We start from the raw sequence: 9,887 nt of genomic DNA on the forward strand, positions 1-9,887 counted from the left end.
CAATGACTCCTCTGTTTGATTTTTCTCTCTTTAACTGAATCTGAAGGAGTTGCAGGTTAACTCCACTTATTAGATTAATGTATTTTGGTTTTCTCCCTCACATGTTTTTTCTTTCACATGGTCATTGAAGCAAACACATGAAGGTGTTTGAGTGGAAAAAACTAAACTTAAAAAAAAAAACCTATTTATTTTACTGATATATCTTTCTAAAGGTCATAATTTCTCCCAAAAAACACTTGGAAAGGTTAGCAAATGGACACATGAAGTAACGAAAGTAAACATTAGCTTTGGCTCATCATATCTTAGTTTATATTACTTTTTTTAATTTTAAGACTATTCCCAAAAAATGATCCAACAACTAACCCTAACCCAATAAATAAAAAGTAGAACAGTCTGTGTGGTTACCAAAGCTAGCTACCAGTATTTTAAAGCTGTGCGCTAAACTAGGCTATCTTAAATTACCTAAATTATCCCTATTTTTACCTTGAACCTACTTGAAAACAACTATCAACAGCTTGTATGCCTTAGGAACTGAAATAAAAGCTCAGATATCACATTATGTGACAGACTGGAGGAATCAGGTTTAAAAGCAGTAGTTTTGATTTAAAATCTCAAAGATAATATTGAATGATCTGGTGTTTGGAATAAAGTTAAAGGGTAATTTCTATTCAACCTCTATTTTTTTTTTTTTCTCTCTCTCTACCCATATTTGACTTTCACATCTGCGGCACCACCTGTTTGGTTGTTTACTCCCCTATCTGAATTGCTTTGTGTATTAAAGTGCCTTATCTTTGGCCTTAGCTTCGTCATTAACAAACCTACCATCACAAGGCTTTGTGGAGTTTGTGTGTTGATAGCTATTAATGATAATAAGGTTTGTTGGACATTGTTGAAACCTGTGATCATTGCATTGGTTCATTAAGCATTGAATAGCTGGAATGAGTTCAGTGCAATAAATTACAGGTCAGATGTATTTTACTTGGTGGAAACATCACCATTCTGAAAGTATTTGATCCTCAGCATTTGTTAACTTATCATTATTAAGAGTAAAGATGAAGCTTGGGTTGACTAGTTACTGGTAATTTATTGTGGTTATTCCACAACTCTAGCTGTGGTCAACATTAATACCAAGCAGCAAAAACAGTTTATTTATTGCAGCAGTAAGCTTTAAAAATGACAATCATTCTTTAGAATTGGAGGCGAGCCTGTAGTAATTTAAGGAAAGGAGTGAGTGGTCTTTGCTGAGTGTATTTATGGAGCACACAGAGATTCTAGAGCATGTGAGTTTGAAACGAGAGGAAAACATTGCATTAGTTTTAGGTCATTGTTCTTTTGTTTACTTATTTGTATCGTACTGTGTATCGCCAATGTTCATGTGTTTGCACTTTTTTAAATGTTTTGTTTTAACGGTGTCCATTCCCAGGTTTATCATGGAAATAAATGGTTTCCTGCATATTTGCATGCATTGACTCATGTTTATTTACATTTTTAATTTTTTTATTTTTACATCCAACATACAGTGGCAGCAGTTGATCAGTTCCATTCCATCCAACTTCAAACTTCTCTCATATTGTAAAATGCATTCAATGATCAACAATGATCTTGCTTTTGTTTTGGAGCAAATTTTAGCTGTATTGATAAGGCAACATTTCCGCCTCTTTAATGAGTTCTTTAACTATGCATCGTCTTATATGAAAGTAAGGAAAACATTTGATTAAGGGATTACTTTAAAACTACTTTTTCATTTTACTCCTTTCTTTTCTCCCCCAGTTGTTATAAACATTACCATACTTTGAATTTGAATCATTTTACCACTGGTTAATTTTACTGTCATCACATTTAAAGTCCTCTAACACAAAAAAACACAAAGAGTGCATCTGTAAAGTGTGTGGTCACTGACTATTTTAGTTTAGGCAGTTCTTTGTAGAGCTCCGCACTGATATTTTTGATTAATCTGAAATATAATGGCACTGAACTAGTCTAGCGGCATAAAAATGTGATTACAGCTCCAAATACTGTAAACTCCAATTCCCAATTATAGCTGATGCTATATATGCAGTGGTCTTGCTCATTATAGGAATTCCAAAGCTGCAATGATGAGAAATCAATAAGTCAAACACATAATTGATGGACCATCTTCTGTTAGGGGTTCTCAAATGAGGGTACGTGTACCCTTAGGGGTACACGATGGCACTACAGGGGGTACTTGAGAGAGAGAGGAAACTTAACAAATGAATGCATTAAAAATATGAGGTTTATGTTTATTTTTAGTTAAAAATCATATTCATACTAAGTATTACCAGCAACTCACAAAACGACAGCAAAAACATACTAAATAGGAGAAAAATACACTGATTAATGAAAAGAACAGACAAGAAAATACACAAAATGACACCAAAAACGCACACGATCACTACAAAATATACAAATAACAGAAAAAACATACAAAACAACATAAGAGACAACCAAACCACACCAAAAACGCACACACTGAGAGAATTCTGTAATATAATACCAGCAATACGAAAAAATGACAACAAAAACAAAAAAGAAAAGATACACTGAATAATAAGAAGAACAGACAAACAACAAAATACACAAAAAACACACAAAATGATGTGTTGGTCCCACATCAGGAGGGAGATGACTGTGAATGAAAGAAAATTTAGAAATAAATATATTCAGGAGCCACTAAATGTTGTTTCATTCACTTATTTACAAAATGAGTTTTTAAAAAAGTGTTATCACTCATTCATTTTTCATCATTATGCTCTAAAGTTGTTTTTTCACAGAATTCTGAGCAAAATGTGGTAGTCCGTTACAAGGGGCTACTTTAGCTAAAACAGTGTGAGAAACACTGCTCTACGTCACTGAGCTAATTAGCATACAAAGGTGTCACCTGTAGCTTGACTAATTGACTAAGCCAGTCACCTGTGTTCAAGACAGCTGCTGTTTGTTCAAAGCTCAGGTTTTACAACCGCACAGAGTTCACCGTGTCACACTAAACAATGCTCGGCATGTGTTTCTCCACATCGCTCCGCATTAAATGCAACACCTACCGCCTACCAAACAGAGCAGAGATGAAGACGAACCTTGACGAGAGACTGGCAGACGTGCTATGAAAGTACCGACACCTTTAAAATACGTCGAAGAAGGAGTACAAGGACTACAGAGAAGCGCTAAGGATTGTGGGAAATGTAGGATTTTACTAGAAACTACAATGCAGTGGTGTGCTCCAGGTAAGCTCGATTATGTAATTTAAAGGCACATTTAAAACAGCTGTCAAAAATTCAGGTATGAGCACAAAAATATAAAGCACAAATTGCATCTAGACAGCATGGAGATGTTGGTAATTATTGGCACGCTTAGTGAAAAACTGATGTTTAAAGATGCTGTTTTTTCATGGCCGCGGCTATTCATACGGAAACGTATACCCCTCATTGGCCAGTGTAGGTGACGCGATAGGTGCACCATGTGACTTACAGTACTGTCAGTTTTATTTTAGCTCATATTTATTTTTAGCTTCCCTGCTAACCCTTTTATTTTAGCCCTAAACCAGGAAATACCCTAAAAAGTTTATTTTTTGTGTATGTATTTTTTAACCCTATTCCTAATCCTATCCCTAAACCAGGAAATAGCCTAAAATGTTAATATTTTTCATATATGTAGGTGGAATTTGCTGTGTTGAATATGTTAAAATGAAAATAATATTTATGACAAAGGTGAGATTCTAACCTGCAGAAGGGAGAATTCTTGAGTCAGACGCTTAGACCACTCAGCCACCCTGGCACAGTGAAAACACACTGTTATTAGTCCCTGGGTCTATTGATACGTACGTTTCCTTATGAATAGACAATTCATTCAAACATTGACTCCAATTGTTAGCATCAAATTGATGTAGATCAATAAATTCATAGATAAATTGCTGATATTTTCCAAACTACAATGACTTCCATTTTTTTATGTTTTTTAATGAACAATGGAAATGTATTTAGCAAGAATTTGCAATATGTTTACAAAACTTTCAAACATTTTGATGCACTGTCGCAAGTTTTGAGTCAATTGAGCAAAATTTATGGGAGAAATATTTACTGAATTTCCCCTCGGGGATTAATAAAGTATAATCAATTAATTCGTTTTACAGTTTTTAATGGTAAGTATGATTTCCTCAGAAGAAGAAATAAGAACACACAGGATAACAATAGGTTCCTGGGCCAGGCAGCTTATGCTGCCTGGCTAATGATTTACAACTTCTTTCTTCAGCATAACGTGGATGGCTGTTCATCATAGGAATGGGATCCACACAAGGTTCCTGCTGCTTAACAGAAGGTTTTCCTTGCCGCCATGATGAATTCATGTTGGGTGTGGGATACATATGTATGTGTATATACGTATATATGCATATGTGTGTATCCATAAAATGAAGAGTCCGTCCTTAAGACTGCTCTACTGTAAAGTGCCTTGAGATGCCATTGGTTATGATTTGGCGCTATACAAATAAAGATTGATTGATTGATTGATTGATTGATCTTCAGCTTTTGTAATACTTTTACATACATTTTACACTGTTTACATAATCATCATTCAAATATTTTGGAAATATAATCACATTCTTTTCCATCCATCCATTCATTTTCTTCTGCTTTGATCCGGGGCCGGGTCACGGAGGCAGCAGTCTCAGCAGAGATGCCCAGACCTCCCGATCCACGCACACCTCTTCCAGCCGATCAGGGGGGACCCCGAGGCGACACCAGGCCAGCTCAGAGGCATGGTCCCTCTATCTCGAAGGGTGCGCCCAGCCACCCTGCAAAGGAAACTCATTTCGACCGCCTATATCCGCGATCTTGTCCTTTCGGTCATTACCCAAATCTCATGACCATAGGTGAGGGTAGGAACGTAGATCGATCGGCAAATTGAGAGGTTTGCCCCCCGACTCAGCTCCCTCTTCACCACAACAGTCCGATACAGCGACCGCATCACTGCTGACGCCGCACCGATCAGTCTATCGATCTCAGGCTCCATCCGACCCTCACTCGTGAACAAGACGCCCGACAACCCAAGTTTTTGCCTCTGCAACCGCGCTTGGCCTGCCGGTACCTCTCGGCTGCCTCCAGAGTCCTAACAGCCAAAAAGGCCAGGTAGGTCTCCTTCTTCAGCTTGACGGCATCCCTTACTTCCGGGCGCCACCACCGGGTTCGGGGATTGCCGCCTCGACAGGCACCAGAGACTTCTACGGCCACAGCTGCGAACGGCCGCATCGACAATGGAGGTGGAGAACATGGTCCACTCGGACTTCATGTCTCCCACCTCCCTCGGGATCTGGGAGAAGATTCTTTTCCAATATAGCTTTTTTTTTTTCTTGATTGGTCAAAATAAATAAATATAAAGCATACCTAACTAGATGCATCATTCAAAGAAAATGTCTAGATTCCACTGAATGACTATTCATTTTGATAATAACCGTGCAATGATCAGTAAATGCAAAGGTTAAAATTTAAAGTCAAAATACATAATTATTATTGGATTGATATAGTGCTTTTTTTCAAGGAGACTCAAAGCGTTTCACAGAAATCATGATGCATTCATACCGGTGGCGGTAAGCTACGTTGTGTTGGCCACGGTTGCCATGGGGGGTTTTTTATGTTCAATGTTGAAAAGTAGACAACAGGTGAGATACAGCACATTAATGCCAAACTCTTTTTCTTCTCATGGCCCACATTTTACAGAAATATTAAACTATCCAAAACAAGAACTATAGTCCGTCTGTAGAAAAGGCTGTCTAAAGACTGGCATGCTGGCCCTTTAAGGGGCGGAGCCTAGCCCACCAGTGTGTAGGATGCAGGAAGAGAGAGAAAAGAAGGAGAAACGAGGAAGGAGACACATCAGAGTTTACAGTGCTTAGTTCTTAAGTACTTTAAGTTTAGTTCATTGTTTGTTTGTCAGTCACCTTACTGTGATGGTGTTCGTGCGTGAACTACAAGTAAGTTGTGTTTATTGCTATAAACCGAGTTTGTAGTGAAATGTAGCGTTTCCACTGTTAGTTGGTGCTATTCTCAGTTCACATGAACATTTAATGAGGAGCTACTTCTGCTGTTTTTATTTAAAGTGTGAATATTGCTGTACCAGTAAGTTTATTGCAGTAGTATCTGTATTCATTAGAGATTGACACATTATTATTTCTGTTTTAGAACCACACATTAGCATCGAAGTGTAAAGGACAAACTACAAATTCAAGTCTGCATTAAAACCCATCTAAATCAATTACGGACTGCCTTTTGAGTTCTGACCGGACTCACCACAGTGGTTTGACCTTATCCACCAGCATTATACATTCACTAGTTTTACAATGGTCCTTCGAGCTGGATAAGCAAATTGTTGTTTCAAGATGGAGCAGTCAGCAGTAACAGACACTATACCCAAAGGATTAACGTCAGTCCCTTCCTACCTGTCACATTATGACCTGAGTGGGCCAGGAGCTCAGAGGTAATTCCGAATACCAGTTGCAGATGAAAGGGTGGCACCAGTATATTTATCAATGTTGCAGCGTCCAACCACCACAAGAACTCCGTCACCACCTGTTAGTCAGAGCTTTGACACAGTAAACTTGAGGGATTTTGAGGAGCAAACACAGGAGTTTAGCCAGTCGATGGGGCAAGCCACCGGGGGGCAACAGACCAACCAGCTCTCTGAGTTTAGTGCTGCCCTAAAAGAGATACGCCAAGAGAATGCCGAGCTCCGCCAACAGTTCCAGAGTCTGATGGTTGCTTTACAGCCCCAGCTACCAGCACACCAGCCTCCACTCATGTCTCCTCTACCTCAAGGTGTGTACAGTGGTGGTTATGGACCCTACCACCCGCCACTCAATACTCCAACCCAACAACTGCAACAATATCCGACTCTCAGCTCGCAAGGATACCTGGTTCAGGATTTTTCTCAGTTTCCCAGCCATCAGGAGGCCTACCCTATAAGCCATACTATGCAGCCACGCCCCAGCAGAGTGCGCCTTCATATGCAGGTAGAGATCCTTCATTCTTCCAAGCGCTCAACTCTAACGTGCAGCAGAGAGAGACCACATATAGGGGACAAAAGGTGACATGGATCAAAGCAAACAATAAGTGCTGGCGTTGCGGACGTAATCACCAAGCTGCTAAATGCACACTTAAAGCTCCCTGCAAGACCTGTGGTAGGAGACATCTGCTCGTGCTGCACGAGGTGAATGAGAGAGGAGTGGACAAACAGGCTCTAACTCCTACAGAGAGCTGCCTGGTAAACACTGCCAACAAAGTGATGTACGTCGACCGCCCAGTCTACAACTGCAAGGTGTTGCTGAAGATCAGTAAAGTAATTCTGAGGAATGGTGAGAAGTCCTTGGAGACGTATGCTCTCTTAGATGATGGATCTGAATGGATGATACTGCTCCAGTCTGCCGCCAAACAGTTGGGTCTCAAAAGGAGTAAAGAGGTGTTGGCTCTTCGTACGGTACGACAAGAAGTGGAGAAGCTTCACGGGGCGGCTGTGTCTTTCACAATTTCTCCAGCAGCCAGTCCTGACAAGATGTACAGCATCCAGAATGCCTTCACTGCTGAGCAACTGAGTTTAGCAGAGCATTTCCATCCAGTTGCCTTGCTCCAACAGAAGTATAAACATTTGTCAGGTTTGCCCCTCCCACCTCTAGACACAGTTTGTCCCATGCTGCTGATTGGTGCAGACTATACGCACCTCATAACTCCTATAGAGCTAGTCCGACTAGGACCACCAGGTGGGCCCGCAGCTGTGAAGACGCTACTCGGATGGACGCTACAGGGACCAGCTCACGAACTCAAATCCAGCCCTCATGTAAGTCACTGCCTCTTCACATCTGCACCATCACCCACAGAGCTGTTCTCGTGTAGAAAAGTAATGGCAGATGGATGTGCTCCCTTACCGCAATGAGAAGTTGGCAGTTAGGTCACGACAAGACCAAGAGGCAGTCAAGCTCCTCCAAGACCAGACAGTGAGAGTTAATTTTAATGGCACTGACCGTTACGCTACACCTCTTCTGCAAGTTAAGAGCATGCCTACCCTCAAAGCCACTCCCGAAGCAGTGTTGCCACTCCTCAGAGGCACCGAGAAGCGCTTAGCCAAATCGCCGGAACAAGCTGCTGCCTATCAGAGCGAGATTCAGAAGCTTGTAGAAGGTGGTTATGCAGTGAAGTTGACAGAACAACAAGTGGAGAGCAGTGAAGAAGCTTGGTACATACCCCACCATATGGTCCAACATAATGAGAAGAACCGGGTGGTGTACAACTGCTCATTCCAGTACCAAAGTCACACCCTCAACCAGCTTCTCCTACCCGGTCCAACTCTCGGTCCTGCTTTGCTGGCGGTGCTATTACGCTTCAGAGAGCATGCTGTTGCCTTTAGCAGTGATATCCGTAGTATGTTTCACTAGGTGAGGCTCCTGCCTGTATATCGACCACTGCTGCGGTTTCTATGGCGGGACATGAAGCGAGACAGTTCCCCTGATGTGTATGAGTGGCAGGCACTTCCTTTTGGGACTACTTGCAGCCCTTGTTGTGTAACGTTTGCATTGCAGAAACATGTCACTGACCACAGTCATCCAGAAGAAGACGTGCGTGTTGAAATTAACAAGTCTTTCTATGTGGACAACTGTTTACAGAGCCTCACTTGTCCAGCAGCTGCCAAGATTCTTGTGGATAAACTGCGCCACCTTTTAGCTGATGGGGGATTCGAGCTGAGGCAGTGGGCAATCAACAACCCAAATGTCATCAACCATCTCCCTCCAGACCTCAGATCATCCAGCTGTGAGTTGTGGCTCATTCAAGGTCAGCCCGACATCCAGGAGCCAGCCCTCGGACTTCACTGGAACTGTAAGTCTGACACCCTCAACTACAAACACAGACATATTGACTGCTCAGTGGCTACAATGAGGAACATCTATAGAGTTTTAGCTAGCCAGTATGATCCTCTAGGCTACATAGTGCCTTATACCACCTGAGCCAAAGTCATTGTTCGCCATCTGTGGGAGAAGAAGAGGGATTGGGATGATCCCCAACTTCCAGAGGAGTTGTTAGAGACGTGGCAAGCATGGGAAGCGGAGCTGACACACATTTCCGAGATAACACTGCCCAGGTGCTACAGTCCCAGTCTTGACCAATCCACCTGCATGAGAGACATCCATGTGTTCTGTGATGCCTCTGAACAGGCATACGGATCAGTGGCTTATCTGAGGACAGAGAGTCCAGAGGGAGAAGTCGAGGTTGCCTTCCTTGCAGCACGCTCTTGTGTTGCCCCCAAGAAGCAGCAATCTGTCCCTCGGTTGGAGTTGTGCGCTGCTCTAAGCGGTGCCCAGCTCTACAAGGTTATCAGCACCAAGTTAACCCTTCCCATTCGCTGCAGCACCTTATGGTCTGACTCAGCCACTGTCTTGGCCTGGTTGGGCTCAAATTCATGCCGATATAAGGTCTTCGTGGGCACCCGTGTGGCGGAAATACAAGAGCTGACTGAAGCTGCCGCATGGAGGTATGTGCCCTCATGAGACAACCCAGCAGACGACATAACTCGTGGTCTGACCCTCCAAGACATTAGTCGGGGCAGTAGATGGACAGACGGGCCAGTGTTCCTGAAACAAGCTCCGAGTGACTGGCCTGGCCTGCCACCTCCACTTCAGAGCGATCCTGACGGTGAGCTGAAACGACTCGTTGTGCTAACCATGTCCAGTTCTAGTGTTCCAGATCCACTCCAGTACCAGAACTGGAACAGATTCCTAGAGGCCACAACATGTCAGCTTCACGGGGCGGCTGACTCCAACAACCCTCTCACCGCATGCTCATATGCTGCTGCTGAGCTAGAAGCCCTGCAACAAGCTCAACGAGAGTCATTCCCCG

General features: G+C 42.4%; 1 protein-coding gene across 1 annotated transcript in view; it reads left to right on the forward strand.

The window, feature by feature from the left end:
* The first annotated feature begins 3,154 nt into the window (after window positions 1-3,154).
* myo1hb (myosin IHb) overlaps window positions 3,155-9,887 on the forward strand; it is a 35,499-nt gene continuing 28,766 nt past the window's right edge. The window contains exon 1 of the mRNA XM_028462070.1: window positions 3,155-3,239. The gene's annotated coding sequence lies outside the window, so the exon portion shown is untranslated. The remainder of the gene's footprint in view (window positions 3,240-9,887) is intronic.

Source organism: Gouania willdenowi, chromosome 12, assembly GCF_900634775.1.
Source record: "Gouania willdenowi chromosome 12, fGouWil2.1, whole genome shotgun sequence".
NCBI classification, from domain to species: domain Eukaryota; kingdom Metazoa; phylum Chordata; class Actinopteri; order Blenniiformes; family Gobiesocidae; genus Gouania; species Gouania willdenowi.